This window comes from Dermacentor albipictus, chromosome 2 (assembly GCF_038994185.2).
Source record: "Dermacentor albipictus isolate Rhodes 1998 colony chromosome 2, USDA_Dalb.pri_finalv2, whole genome shotgun sequence".
Taxonomy (NCBI): Eukaryota; Metazoa; Arthropoda; class Arachnida; order Ixodida; family Ixodidae; genus Dermacentor; species Dermacentor albipictus.
In genome coordinates this window covers 47,790,384-47,806,033 of record NC_091822.1, presented here as the reverse complement: position 1 = coordinate 47,806,033, position 15,650 = coordinate 47,790,384, and the positions used below count along the sequence as shown (strand labels likewise).

The window sequence follows — 15,650 nt, the reverse complement described above, 5'->3', positions numbered from 1 at the left end:
ATAACATAGCGTTTGACGTGATGTCTTCACACACGACTATTTTGTAATGACATCATCATGTGACGTTTGTGAAGACGTAAACGCGTTTCGTCACCACGTCAAACGTGACATCATTACGTGGTCACATGGGCTTTGGTACTATCGGATGTTAACACCGGAGTTTTAGCTTCACGGGCCATATAACGATTTTGTATATAAAAAGAGTACTCCCGTCAGAATTTGTAGCGCTGATTTTCCACACCTTCGTCGGGCATTCACTTGCGCAGGGCCGGGATGGCGAGCCATATTTAATCGCAGCTTCGCGCAAGACGATTGGCGCTGTAATGCAGGTGTGTCATGCAAGCAGTCTTCGAAGTTGCACGGTGAGTGATTGCGTAATCAACGGAAGGCTCTGCCGCGCTCGATTATATCACGGACATTCTGAAGTGTTGCATTCCAATAGCCTTGTTGGATTTCACGGCTAATGGCACTGCTCTCGCTTACAGTGACAGGTAGACTGCACCCATCTTTTCACTTTATTTTGAGACTGCAGTTCACTGTAACGATGAATGTAGCCCTGCGCGCATCCGCTTCTGTGTGTCCTTCCCCGTCTCTCTGCGGCATCACTTTGAGTTATAGCGTTATATCATTTTTATTTTTCTCAGACAAGGTTGACTCTCGCGTTATATTCGTGGTTGCGTTATTTATGTGCTTATATGGTGCATTATCGCATGCATTTTCAGCATTTCCGTGTTCATGCTGAACCCGCCGAGCCTTTGCAGTTACCTCAGTAGCGAAAACTTGCACTCAACGTCACAGCTGCCATTACATTACTTTCTTACCTGTTCTACGACTCGTCTCCGCCAACTCTAAACTAGAAATGGCTAGCATTTCTAGTTTCGAGTTTGAATGTTGTGCGTCTTCGAAAGCAAAACACGGAGGATGAAATTAGATGTGATTATGGGGTTTAACGTGCCAAGATCATAATTTGCTTACGATGTACGCGGTAGTGGGGGACTCCGGAATAAAGTTTACCCTTAGGGCAACTTTAATGTGTTCCCAAAGGACGGGACACGGGCGTTTTCGCTATTCACCCCATCTAAATGGGGCCGTCCTGGCCGGCATTTGATCTCGCGACCTTGTGTTGCGCTGCTGAGCACAATAGCCTCAGCCACCACGGAGGGTGGGGCTGAAATTAAGCAGTCGAATAGGACGGAGGTGAATGGGATGTTTTGGTATTTCTTTGAATCCTGTGGCCTAATCAACCAGGGCGAATTTTTCTTCAACTGCGAGGCTTTTCTTTCCAGGAAGCCGTATTGGTTTCCTTTGTAACAATTGCTACCAACGGGTGGATGTCTGATTGGATGTGGATGAGTGGATGTCCACGTATAGTCAAATTACAATCCGACGCTGTCTTGTCTGTAGGTGGTCTGTAAGTCGTACTTCACGAATTTTTCTGACGCGCTTTACTTTAGGAAATTCAATTCAGTAACGCCTCTGCGCCACAGGGAGGGCCAGCGGGGATCGGGGTGATATTTTTCGCCCTACAGGCATCGCCGCTGCCACAGATACCGAATTTTTTGCGAAACGGGGTCGCGATGAAAACTGTCGCGTTAAAGGGAAGCTGAAGAGTCTGTCGAATTCAATAAGACGCTCATATACGGATGCGGGAACATTATAAACCATGTAGGTAAAATTTGGTTTTTTTTTTCAATTAGGAGCGACGTAATCGTCGGTTAAAATTGCGCTGTAGCTCCGCCCCCCGTCGAATGCCGCGCGCTGCTGCTGACGTTGACGATGCGAGCGGAGACCGGAAACCGCGGTGTTGTGACGTCAACACTAGTCTTCCGTTCCTTCGCAGCCTCCGCGACCGTGCCTGAACGTGCTTGTTTCTGCGTGCGTGCCATCGTAATCTGGTTCGATCGACCCTGCATTCCTTTGTTGGTGCGTCTGCGTGTATGTAGAGTGGTAGTCAACGTGCGCAGCATCAGCTGAAGTGGTGGGTCGGTCATGCCGGCTTTCTGTGCAGCCTACGGTTGCACGAACACCAGCGGCTGCGACGATGTTGTCGTCCATTACTTCCCACAAGACAAGAAGCTTTTAACGAAGTGGGAGGCTGCTGTGAAGCGAAAGAATTTCAAGCCCTCAAGAACAACAGTGCTGTGCTCCAATCACTTCCGTGACGACGATTATCAGCAGAATGTATTATTAAAGGGAAGCTGAAACGTTTTCCAGAAAAAAAGAGTGAAGAGCAGTACGCCGTGGTTTTCAACCCTCTGAATTCGAATATCGCATCGAAATTGAGTGAAAGAAAGCGCAAACATATTTTATTTCGACGAAAAGTGCAGCAGCAGACACGCCCAGCTCACGCGCCTCGTTTCCGCCTGTGATTGGTCGGGCGCCTCGTGACGTCTACAAAGGTTCGGCTTGCAGACGACGAGTAAACGCGACAGCCATCGCCTCGCATGCAGCGCTGTCGCTGTCGCGTGCAAGGTCACTCGTAAGGGGTTTATACTTCTAGTACATACTACACGTACGTACATACTTGCACATACTATACGTACGAGCCGATTGCGAAGAGCCGGCCTCTCCAAGAAGCAAAAAATGCTGGTGCAAGCACTGCTTTCCACGCGAACGAAGGCGAAGTGTTAGTATCTCCTTGTGTTGGAAATGTTCTTTGGCGAGTGTGTTGTTTCCTAAGCTGCATTCAGCGTTCCAGTGAGTGCGTTTCCGGGCAAACAACTGTAGTGTTATGTTGCTGCATGCCTCCTCGTAGAACGTAAGCGGTGATGCGATCTTCAGCATTTGTGCGCTGCCCCAAAGCTGTCGATAATCTACACAGACGGTTTAAACACGGGAAGAGTTTACCGGCTGTTGTAGCACGTGTAGTATAGAACCTTCATCAGCGCGCCATCCGCACGCTACTCGTAACCGGCGAATTCCGTCGGCTACGTGAGATGGTCGGTTTCTTATGTGTGCGAGAGAAGGGGGAGTGCAGCGTCTTGGCGTGAGCAGGCTTTCCAACACATGCAAACTTCACGCTTGCACTGCGTTATGGTAACTGCATGCAGGCTGTTTCACAACACACGTGCGAATAGGAAATTCGCGGCGCTTGGCGATGAAACCTGCGTCAAGGGTGGGCGATAAACATCTACCTTCCGTTCAGCGTGCTAACAATTTTTTTTTTAGGAGAAACCAAAGCACGCATTATTGATAAACATCGGTAGTAATCGTCACGGAAGTGGTTAGAGCACAACGCTTGTTCTTGAGCGCTTGAAGTTGTTTCGCTTCACAGCAGCCTCCCACTTAGCTGAAAGCTTCTTGTCTTGCAGGAACTAATGGAACATCGGAACATCGTCGCGGCCGCTAGTGTTCGTGCAAGCGTAGGCTGTACAGAACGCCGGCATGATCGGCCTACAAGTTCAATTGATGCTGCGCACGTCAACTACCACTCCTATATACACACAAATGAATGAATGTAGGGTCGAGCGAAGCAGATTAGCACGGCAAGCACGCAGAAATAAGCCCGGTCAGGCACGGTCGCGGAGACTGCGAAGGAGCGGAACACCAGTTTTGACGTCACTAAGCCGTGGTTTCCGGTCTCCGCTCGCATCGTCAGCGTCAGCAGCAGTGCGCGTCGCTCGACGGGGGGCGGAGCTACAGTGCAATTTTAACTGACGATTGCGTCGCTCCTAAAGGAAAAATCCCCCCCCCCCAAACTTTACCTTCATGGTTTATAAGGTTCCCGCATCCGTATATGAGCGTCTTATTAAATTCGACAGACTCTTCAGCTGGGAGTGCCAGTCAAGTCGGCTCGTCTAAGGCCCGGCGCAGTGCCGTCAGTGTTCGCGTACTCAAGGAGCTCATCACCGCTGTCAAGGCCAGCTTTCGCTAAAAGAAGGAAGCTGTATATGGCCACAGAATGAGAGAGGACTGCTTGCCATAGCAGGCTTTATAAACGCAGCGCGAAAAATCCGAGCAACGAAAACAAAGACGGTAGGAGTGCGGACTGACTGTTGATAACTGGTGTTGGAAGGCCTTATGAATACACGAACTCGCCCAAACCTGGATTTTGATTTACTGCGAGCTCTTTCGTGTTAGCACGCTGAACGGAAGGTGCATGTTTATCTCCCGCCCTTGACGCAGGTTTCGTCGCAAAGCGCTGCGAATGTTCTGTTTGCACGTGTGTTGTAAAACAGCCTGCATGCAGCTACCATAACGCAGTGCAAATGTAGAGTTTGCATGTGCTGGAAACCCGGCGCACGCCAGGAAGCTACGCTGCCCCCTTCTCTCGCGCACAGCGAGAAACTGACCGTCTCACATAGCTGAGACGGTCGGTTTCGGTCTCTGCTACCGATACCGAATTTTCTGCGGAACGGGGTCGTGATAAAAACTGCCGCGTTAAAAGGGCGTAGAGAGGCTGCCAGTTAGGGGCACAATGGATTGTTGTGCACAGTAGAGGAGCCTCCATCCCCTAGCTGTCCTCATTGAACAGCTATAAAGAGGAGGTGACGAAAAAGAGGGATCGTCGTTAATACAGTCGACGATACTGCCAAACAACGTTCCACGATTCCACCGAACTCGCGCTCAGCGCTGTTTTTGCTCGCGATAAAGCTACAGTCGGCGTATCGGCTTTCTGCCTGAAATCCGCATCCGCAGCGTAATATGCAGTCGTGTGTACAATACCCAAATAAAAAGCTAGGCGATCATCTTTTTTTTTTACAATGAAGCAGTACACTCCGGTCATGGTGGATGTGCGTCCTCTACGCGTCGCGTCGACACGATGAAATTTTCGCCTCCAGTTTCGTGCAAATGTTCTGTAACACTCAATGTAATTCGGTACCTTGGAAAGCATTATGCAGAAATTAGCGGCGAAGACGACTCGAACATTACGCCTAGCTTGAGCTACGTTTGTGTTTTTTTTTTAACTCATAGTCCACTGTGAAGTTGTATATATCGTGGAATTCCCGTCTGCTGTCAATTCATTAGCTTCTACGGGAAGGAAATGCTATATCGTCCTCTACATAAAACTCTAGTCCTTGCTAGTTTAATTCAGCTCATCAACTATAAAGTATGCCCTATTACAAATTGCAAACAAGTATGTTTTGTTTCGTGAACTCCTTTGACTGCGCCTCGGTCTACACATATGGTCACTCGCGTCCAGGCTCGGTTTTGCAGTGACCTGCGTCCTATGCACATTGTTATTACCAGTTGGCATTGTGTATTTTATAATGATAATAACAATACCTACACATACATACATGCTTCGATTGAGGTAAAACACACGACAGCTTCGCTGATTGAACGCCACCGTCCCTTAAAGAAACATGCTGCTTTCAGCATAAGAAATATTTGCAACCTGGTTGTCTGATCTCTTAGAGCATTTGCAATAAATAAATGCCACTCTTAACATTCAAGGATTCATGTGCACTTGAACGTGAGCCAATAACCACTTCTACTTCATTGTTAATAATTTCTCTGGCGACAAAAAAGAAAAGAAAGAAAGAAGCATATTGCATACACATTTTTCACTCTGTGGTCACTTCTGTGTTCATGTCTCTTAACTTGAAACAGCCTATAGTTCTGCATGGTATTGTTGACAAAAGTTCAAGTTCTCCTCTATATACTCTCTTAAAGACCCCCCCCCCCCCCCCTCCATTCTTTTTCATTTGTTGACACGTCTTTCTGTTATGCGACAGCTTTTAGGGCGACGTGAGCAGAGTCTACCAGCGCAAAGACAAGAGACTGGTGACCTTGCCTAAAAAAGTAATTCCAGTACTGCACAAGACGATTGTGCACCAAGAGAAACTATAATCCTAGCCGTGCCCCCGACCTGTTTTCACGGTTGTCAACAATTTCCTAGACTTGTAAAAACTCTCCTGCGCAAACTGCACGCCTTGCTGTAATTGCGATTACGCGCCTCCTCCTTTCCAGACGAAGAGCGAGCACAATGGCATAGCGAGAATTCACACATCAATTCATGTCTTTCGCAGTTCGCTCACACTTGCCTACTGAGACGGGATGTATTGTTGTCATCAGTCACGCTTAAATACTTGAGAAATCCGTGAGACTACACAGGTATGCTGGGTATTGGGATATTATCCCCGACTGTAGACTGGTATGTGGGGTGCGGCGAAATACTTCTGTCCAATAGTCTGTAGTCTGGAGTACGCTTTCGCGCATGCGCAGCAATGTTCTAGTGACTGTTATTCAAAAGACGCATTTTACCATAGGCGGCATTCACTTCAAGGCTACCGTACTCTGCAGTACGTCTAGCTTGTGGTTCTCTAGTGCCGTGTGGTAGCGGTTCTGCACTGATTCTTCACAAACGCCATGGATATCGACGCTGTGCTTCGAGCAGCTGAGGAGAAGATCAGAGAGATTAACCGCAGCGAGCAAGATGTCGGTATACACAGGCGCCTCCTGCTGGACAACTTCGTGAGAGTAATTCTTGGCAATGACCACAACAGGCGACAACCCCGCAGCCGAAAGCGAACGGGTGGTGGTGATCCGAGCTCCAAAGCCAAGAAGCAGCGCCATAAGAAGGAGCGGACATCTTCAGGTACACGCCGACGAAGAAAGCGTCACGGACAACTTCCTGAAGGTGGGCAAATTTCTCAATATTTCCTCTCCGACATCATTTAGACATTTGTGCCGCAGAAGCTTAAATGTTAATCTCACTGCCACTAATACATATTGTTTCACATAGCTGTGGATAATGGGTAAACAAGTCGGTGGTCTCTCTTGAAGACTTGACGGTTGAGTGAGGTTAAAGCTTGTGTGTGTGCATCAGCATTTCTAGAGTGTGCCCAGGAAAGTGCCGTAGGGCCGAAAACACTTACCGATAGCAACTTATGCGAACACTAAAACATTTAAAGATCACTCGTACTCGCAGGCCTGCAGAGCAGTTTATGGTTTGGCTAGGGCGATGTATTGCGGCATATTGTGTTATGTCGAGATAACCGACTGCTCTAACATAACCGCTTGCTAAGGGTACACGTAAATAGCATTCGGAAGTAGGACTTCTAAGACAATTCATGGAAGGCGCATACTTCAGTGGGGCATGTATCCGCAAATTCACGCATGGTTAACGTCGCCACGTGGTTTGTTCAAAAATGAACGATGCGCGTTCGCCCTCGAAGCAGCGGACAACTGCACCTCTTTTGGACGTACGGTGGTGAAGCGCGGCCGACGTGCCTATTAGGTAGAAAAAATGTCGAATATTCTGAAAAAAGCATTCTATTGAAACGAATATTAGGAGAGGTTAGGGCCTTTATCGCGGCACCGGTTACTCCTTGTCACATAGCAAAGGAAACAAATATGCGTAAGATGGGGCAGTAATTGCACAATATGTGGCCCTCGGTAGTGCACAAGGTGTATAGAAACTACAGTCTAACAGTGCATGAATCGCGAAGTTTTGTACTTGAGTTGCGCACACATTCGCATATACCAAGACAGATATTTTGAATAGCCAAACACGCAACAGATGGAATTACACTGCAATCACACAGCACAGTTACATACTGTGTAAAAATTACAATCGCAACAGGAATCAATTTTTAACCCACAACAACATTTATATAATTAATTTAGCTTATTCGGATCAACTGAAACTTAATATTTCCCCAAAATGTTGGTGTCCTCGGAAAAAGTTCTTCAAACCAAGAAGGGCTCTTTTTTGAAGGGACGCAGTTGGGCATGGACCAAGTATCTTTTTGAGTGAATGGTCTTCTGTCTAAAAGCAACATATTTGTTTGCAATAGCCACCGCTGTGGATCGTATTTTGTGCGCTCGAGGAGGAGGTTCTTCATTGCGCACGAAATTGGTCGCAAAACAAAGGGAAAAAAATGCCTGGAGGACAAATTGGGACAAAACAAAGCTCTAAACCTGTTTGCCTCAAATGAATAGCGAGAAGTCAGCGCTGAAAATAGCCGGCACAGCATTGCGAAGCTCAAGCTCTTTGAAAAGATATTTACTGTATTTCTTCGTTTCGCAATCCTTCGAGTATTCCGCGTATTTTGCCAGTTTTGTTACTAACTGTGAACGTGAACAGGTACTGAGGAAATGTTTGGTTTCTCTGAAATTTCCAGCGAATATTACGTGCTTCAGCCAGCTTATAATCGCATATTAAAATATGAAAAAATCCGCACGCGAGTTTTAGTGTAAGTGCAATGTCCACATTTCACTCGGGACGTATTCGAAGTTCGACGTCCGTGTATCTGTGAGGGGGCCATTCCTTGTAAAGTGAACAAAGGGAAAGGCGGGTGGGTGCATAAACCAGCGAACGTGTGTTAGTGGCGGGCGTGAAAAATTGAGAATGAAGGAGTGCTGTGCACAAGGCCGATGACACGGCTGCCTTTCAGTCACATGTCAACGGCCGCGTGTGAGACGGTGCGTCAACGGCGTGTACAGCAGCCTTCTATTACCTGCTTCGCTAGTGGTCGTGGGCTATCCTGTCTCTGAAAGAGATAATAGGAGAAAGGCCGGTGCTCGTGAAATATATATATATATATGTATATATATATATATATATATGTATATATATATATATATATATATATATATATATACACACACTGAAAGGCCCACATAAATAACGAAAGAAAGGCGAAGAAAAAAACACTATGCAACGAAAGCAGGTGCTGTTGCCTATAGCTTGAAATTTAGCATAGCGCAGATTATAAAGTTCCATTTGAAACATTTTTGTCTATTGGTTGCAATGCCTTGAAATTATAGGTAAGGTATGACTCTCTGCATTTTCTTTCTCGTCAGAGCGGGTATTTGACTGTAAGATGCAGAGTTTGAGTTCATCAAAGTTATTACCTGGTTGGTTGAAATGCCCGACGACGTCTTTGGGCAGCTATTTAGCGGTATCCGTGCGATCTGGGTTTAATTTTACGTTGATTGATTGTCCCGTTTCACCGATATATCGTTTCTTACAGAAAGAACATACACGTATGTCAATCAAATCCGAACTTCTACAAGAAAAGCTAGGTTTGAATTCGTGTGTATAACTATTTGCGGTACTTTTAATTTTAATGCCACTTTGAAGGTGCCTGCAGGCATTGCACCTGGGGCGACCACATGATTTTATCAAGGGGGAATGGTGTTGGCTGACTTTTGCGTGCGCTAACATGTCTTTGCAGTTCCTCTTGCGGCGACACGTAACCCTTGGTACATCCGAGAATGCTTTTCTCAGACGCCTGCTACTTGATAATTGGGTGGTATTCTCGTAGAGTGTTGTTCATGTTTGGGAGTGCATTAGAATGTTTCGTTATAAAGGCTGTCGGTCTGTCAGATTCTGGTGTAGGCTGTTTCTTAGCTAATCGGACTGTCTGTTTAATCTTGACACGACATCATGAGCCCTACTGAGAACAACTTGTGGATTCATTCTTTCTGCTAGCGTGGTTCTAAGGTCATTCAGCTGGTGGATATAATCGTGGTCCTCGCTGCAGATTCTTCTTAGTTGTCCCGCTTCTCCGAGAAAAAATCCTTGCTTGCAGAGTCGCAGGTCATGACTGTTCTAGTCTAACTATTACTGGCTATCCGTAGGCTTCCGGTAACGTGTCGTTCTGAGTATTTCGCTTGTTTATGTAGGCTGTCGTGTCGAAGTTGATCTGACTAGGAGAGGGGTGAGCAGTAAATTTAATAATCGGGTGAAAGTGATTGAAATGGCTAATTAAGTCGGTTAACGCGCTTCTGCCCATATTATAAATATGTCGTCAATGTGTGGGAATTTTAAGGGTAGGACATAAGCAGGTTTGTTTCAAGCTGTCCCGTGAAAATGTTCGCATACGTGGAAGCGAATGGTGTTCCCATGCTAGTGCCGAAAGTTTACAAGTAGTGAATAGAATCGAATTCGAAAAAGTTGAGCGTGAGGACTAAAGTAAGGAGCGACAGGTAAACTTCACGAGCATGTGCTTGGGGATAGATTGCAAGGGATTTAGAAACGGCTTCAATTCCTTCACTCATGAGTATGTTAGTGTAAAGGGCAGAAACATCCAAAGTGCCTAGGATAGCGCGGTGCGAAAGAATTTGGTTGGCGTTGATGCCGTCTATAGTGCCGTCGAGCTCATGATATCACGTCAAGATTGGAGAGACATTCAGAGTTAGCTAAGAAACAACCCACAGCAGAATCTGAAGGACCACCAACCTTCTTTAGTATAACGTTCTAATGCCCTCCCGAACAAAAATAACATTATACGAGAATGCTGCCCAGTATTATAAATTATTGAGCGTTTGAGCAAAGCGTTCCCGGATGTACCAAGGGACACCTATCCCGGCAACAGAGACTTCAATATCATCATAGTACGCGCAAAAGTCAGCCAACATCATTGCCCCATAATAAAAACATGTTGTCGACCCAGGTGAAAATCTACAGGAACCTTCAAAGTAACATTAAAAGCAAACGCACCGCAAATAGTCATGCACACGAAGTCCAACCTAGCTTTTCTTGTACAAGTCCGGATGTGATTTATATGCTTGAATGTTACTTCTGTAAGAAAGACTATACCGGACGAAACGATTAAACGGACATTGCGTTCACACAGCTAAAATCTTCCCAAAACCGTTGCCCAGCATTTTAACCAACCAGGCCACAACTTTGATGAGCTTGAACTCTGCGTGTTACAGTCAAATCTGCGTTCTCAACGAGGAAGGAAATACAGAGAATCATACCCTATCCATAAGTTCAAGACATTGCCACCATTAGGCAAAAACGTTTCAAAGGGAACTTTAGAATTTATGCCCTATGCTAAATTTCAAGCTATAGGCAAGAACACTTAATTTGGTTGCTTAGTTTTTCTTCTTCACCTTTCTCTATATTTATTTATATATTTATTCAATTTCAGTATATATATATATATATATATATATATATATAATCTCGAGCACCGGTCTTTTCCCGCTCCTTCTACTATCTCTTTCAGAGACAGGATAGCCCACGATCACCAGCGAAGTAGGCAACAGAGGGCTGCGGTGCGCGCTTTTGACACGCCTGCTGACAGACGGCCGTGTCATCGTCCTTATGCACAGCATTGCTATATTGTCAATTTTACACCATCGCCGCTAACACACCTTCGCTCTTTGCGGCACCCACCTGCTTTACCCCTTCTCCCGATTAGAGGAACCCTACCGCAATTTACTGTGCGGAGGAAAACATATGTTGCCCTGAAAAAGACAAGTCCATTTGTCGAAACGCTGGCTCCCGTTTTCAGCTTGTTCTAATTTTGCTCATCGTCCTTTGGGAAGGTCACAGAAGCCATGTAATTTGATACACGGACTTGATGCTCTGTACTGAAGGTGATTAATGTTCATCTGAAGCGACCAGCAGTGACATAGCGTTTAGCCTGTCCGCTACTTTTCGATAAACTTCTTGTTATAAATGTCTTATTCTTTTAATTATTTTTTTTCTCAAGCCCTTTGATCCAGAACAGCCCTCATCACCAAGGTCTGGACGCGCAAGATGAACCGACCGGTACAACCGTGGCCTCGGCGTCAAGTGATTCGTGAATCCTCCAGGAACCGAAGCCTTACAACACAAATGAGTGGGAGTGGCTCTTCGAGTAAGGCTGTGACCTTTCCCCGGATGCCCTTGTGCCTCACCCGGACTTAGAGTTTATGCAATGACGAGCCGCCGTGTGAACTTCCCGTTCGATTTAAGCACTCCACGCCTGTTTTTCACGAACACTCCTAGACGTTGTGAAGAGAGCAATGTGCATTCACACCTAGACGCCCTGTGTCTTCATTGCAGTGTTTATTGCAAAGGAAAGCGCCACGCGGCGTGCGCTGATGTATATTCATTTAATTTCTTCCACTGCTCTATGCTCCATATTACCATCATAATACATATCTATGAAAATGAATTTACCTACATGCTGTGATACGTCTGTATGCACTGTGTCCTTTGCAATATATATTTCTTTTTTCAATAAAACAGTGCTTGGTACATAATGTGTTGGGTACTTCCTTTCTGTGTTGAACGAGTGGTCGGCACGGCCACGATGACCTTGAATGAAATTAGCAACCATTTCAAGAAAGGGTGTGATTCCTCATAATCATACCTGGTGTTTGCGCTCTCACACATTTCCGTCTATTCAGTGCGTCACGTCCTATCAGCTGCATAGGTTATACCAATGCATTTGTGCATAGCAAGCTTTAGTAAATCTGCGTTAATCTCCTTTATCAATCTTTGAAGCATCTCTAGGTTTCTCTATGTGTAATGTCCCCGCTTATGAAAATTTAATAATTTAAAGCATTGTATAGCTTGCTGTCATATTTGTTTTTATGTAACATAGGCCCGGAGACCTTCAAATTGTGGAATGACCTTTTCTACAGGCAGAAGGGCACAAACCCGGTATATGATATGAAAACCGTGCGCCTTTCGAAGCTTACCGTGTCACCAGAAAGAAGTCGTCATCTATCGTACTTGGGTTTCGTTTGCTTAATGACGTAGCGCTCTGTTTATTTTCATGTAACAAACGGTATTCGCGTGTCAGTGTGATAGATCATTTCTAAATGGAAACTAGAGAGGGAGAGTGTTAAGAAATTATAACTTAACTCAACATTTTTGACGACAAATCTGGGGTGGTCAAATACCCGCCAAGTTAGCTAAGTGTCAAGGCCATTTCGCAGCTACGCTCAAGATCGCGGCTTCGATCTCGGAGTGCGCATTTTCAAAGACGGGAAGTTAAAGAAACTGGCAGAACCATTCTCACAATGAATGTCGATGGTAATTCGATTAGCAGAGTTGCGAAACAACGCATGGCCGTCGCAAAGACGCGTCTCACATGAGGTTAGGTCGTACACTCGGTTCAATCTGAAGATGCCGAGTTTTTTTTTTTTTTTCAGTGGCGCTGCCACAAAGTCCCCACATCGTGTCTGTGTCAGTATAGGTTCAGAGAAGTTTGTATCTACGTGATGTGTGTTCTACTGTGTCCGAACGCCAGGTAAATTCCCAATAATTTTGTCCCCAGTTATGAGCGGCACATACTTAGTGATGCAAGTTGGCACCGGACAGGGTCATTGAAGAGTGACCCATAACCGGCGAGCCAAGTTGGCGTCGAGGAGTTTCATGGAAAAGCAGCGTATACTCAGTGGCGCAAGATGTTCCATTGCCTAATTTCGAATTTGGTTCCCTCAGTACAGATGCGTCATGCTTGACACATTAGACCACGGGACTAATCTGGTGGAATGTACAGTCGCGGACAGAATATTGCGGACCATGAAATCAAAGAAAAAGCTGAATATCTCCGCAACCTCACAACGCAACTAGAATATGCTAACAACGTTGTCGTGGGCAGTTTCACTGGTTACTGCTACATGCTGCTCGGGATTTGAACGTTTTCGGAGATTCCGTGGTCCATTTTATTCTGCCCGCGACTGTACATACAGCAGACATACTGACTGAATAGAAATGCTTGTATTGATACTGCCTCGGGGGGCGTTACAAGGGCTAATTGCTGAGAAAATTATCTACCCTTTTGTCAATAATTATTGCTACGCTGCCGGTCGGGGCGCGAGCATTGCGCGATCTTCGCGGAAAATTACGTAATGCCGGAGAAAATTTGTTTGCGTGGGCTTTTGAATGTGTCTCTTAAGGTGAAGTATGGTGCCTGGATGTCCTTTTCCCCCGCATCTTTGTGCAGGGTGGCAACATTCGTTATTGAATTAGGCAACGCCGATTTTAAGCACGTCCGTCATCGAAATGTCCACGCCTTCGCTTGCGCGCGTGCCAGAGCAAGCTCGCAGAGTGGGTTGGTCTTCGCGCTCGCGAAAGGATGCCCGCATGTTGTGTATCTCTGTGCACGAATCCCCTCAGGAATGTCTGGAGAATGTTTCCATTTCCGAAAGAACGAATACTTCCCTGTATGCTAAAAATCAAGAGAGACGAGTGGCATCCGACGAACTACTCGCGCGTATGCAATGTGGGTATATAATCGCTTAATTCGGCATGCCATTCGAAGCACGTCTGATGTTCTTCCGAAAACTCAAATGCACTTTTTTTTTCTTGTTCGCTGTATGCTGCGTTGTGCTTGTAGTAGTTCTTTCTCGGAACTCGCGCACGCGTAGGCGATTGTTTCTTAGCTGAGCTTCTTTTTTTTTTGCCTATGCTGTTTTTGCCCGTTCAGGGCCTGCAGTGCGTGATGGATAACAACAAATGAACAGAAAACGTCTTGACGGCCCATTACAGTTAGAGCTGCATCCTACTACGTGGTCGGCCTTGTCTGTTTTGGTTTCACTTGCAACTACATTATGCCTCTGCGTAAAACGCGAGAAGCCCGCGCGTGTGGCATGCCAGCTTATGCGCACATTTTAGTGCAACGCGAGACCTATTATTTCAATTAGAAATAGCGTTAGTTTTTACGGCTTTACAGCAGTTAAGCTAACACATCCGAGTTCAACGATGATGTATTCCCCGGCTATTTTTTTTGTTTTGTTTTACACTACATTCTTTGGTTACTAAATTTTATTTTTGTATTTCTATAGTCCCTACAGACCCTTTGGTAGCCGTAATCTCGCCATTTATTTCGTAAAGAGCTGGACGGCGCGTCGACCTTCTGGAAGTGCTCATTTGAGATGCATCGAAACGAATTTAACATTATTTGATTTGCAGCCTAGCCTTCGAAAAGGCACATCTGAATGGAACAGATGGGTGGAGAAAGCTGAGACTAGACGTTGTGCCACAAGTGTTCCCATTCAGACGTAAGACAGCGGATTTGAGCATGCTCATTACATGAGGGTTTGCACATTCCATAAGGGACCATATGTATGTACATGCTTAGGTTGGCTGTCCTGCATGACTATTTTGCAAGAAGAAAAAGTATCGCTTTAGCTGGTCTCCTCAAACGGAGAAAGCACGGGCACAAATGCTTAGGACATATTTTGCCGCAAATTAGGAAACACAAGAGGAAGAAACATAGACGACGCACGGCCGGCTTTGCGCTTGTCATCGAGTCACGGCCGTCATTTGAGCTCGACATTTGTCAAAAAGCGCAGATGACTTCTGGCAGGTATACTTGAAATTCCAGAAATACGTGTCTCCTCTTTCTCCCTGCGTGTGCCCCCCTTCCCCTTCGGCAGGGCATTCATTGTTCTTTTTCAGGAGGATTCACCCACGCCGAACCACGCCAGCATCGACAGGTCGTAGTATAGGCTGTTTAATCGGAAGAATACTTTCGGCGAGTTCTTAGTGGATATTGTGTGGCGACGAGCGACCACGTAGACCGGTCAAATCTCGGGCTCTCGCAGGAGAGGAAGAACCGACACTCGATCTCTTAGAGTAGCATTCTTTTAATTAATCTCCTTCGGAACGCTAGCTCGTGCCGGAGCGTGCCAGCCGCTCTAGCCCCATGCGGACGCGAGCGTCTACATCATCACTCGTGCGACGCCGATGCTGCTGCCGCTACAATTGTGTGGAAAAGTGGAGTGGTCAAGTTGGAAATTTCCTTCAAGGGTTGTGCACGCACTTCAACTTAGACGAGGAGAGTATGCGGAGAATGCAGGTGAGCTAGGCCGCTTACTAAATAAAAAATTTTCAAGGGGGGGGGGGGAGAGGGCACGTTTCTGAGCTGAAACACTGCCCTGCATCTTGCTACGCCTCTGGAAAAACATGAGCCAGAACTGCGTAAGATTTATCTGGATGTACGAAGCACGGTATTCTCCACAGTGTT

At 46.0% G+C, this 15,650-nt stretch overlaps 1 long non-coding RNA gene across 2 annotated transcripts; it reads left to right on the top strand.

Annotated features, from left to right (window-relative positions):
- Window positions 1-270: 270 nt before the first annotated feature.
- On the top strand, window positions 271-11,802 carry LOC139055408 (uncharacterized). Of its 2 annotated transcripts, none has more exons than XR_011511729.1 (3): window positions 271-362; window positions 6,450-6,583; window positions 11,397-11,802. It is a non-coding gene; the product is annotated as an uncharacterized lncRNA (long non-coding RNA). The 2 variants fall into 2 exon arrangements; XR_011511730.1 differs by lacking the exon at window positions 271-362 and adding an exon at window positions 2,519-2,626.
- Window positions 11,803-15,650: the final 3,848 nt, after the last annotated feature.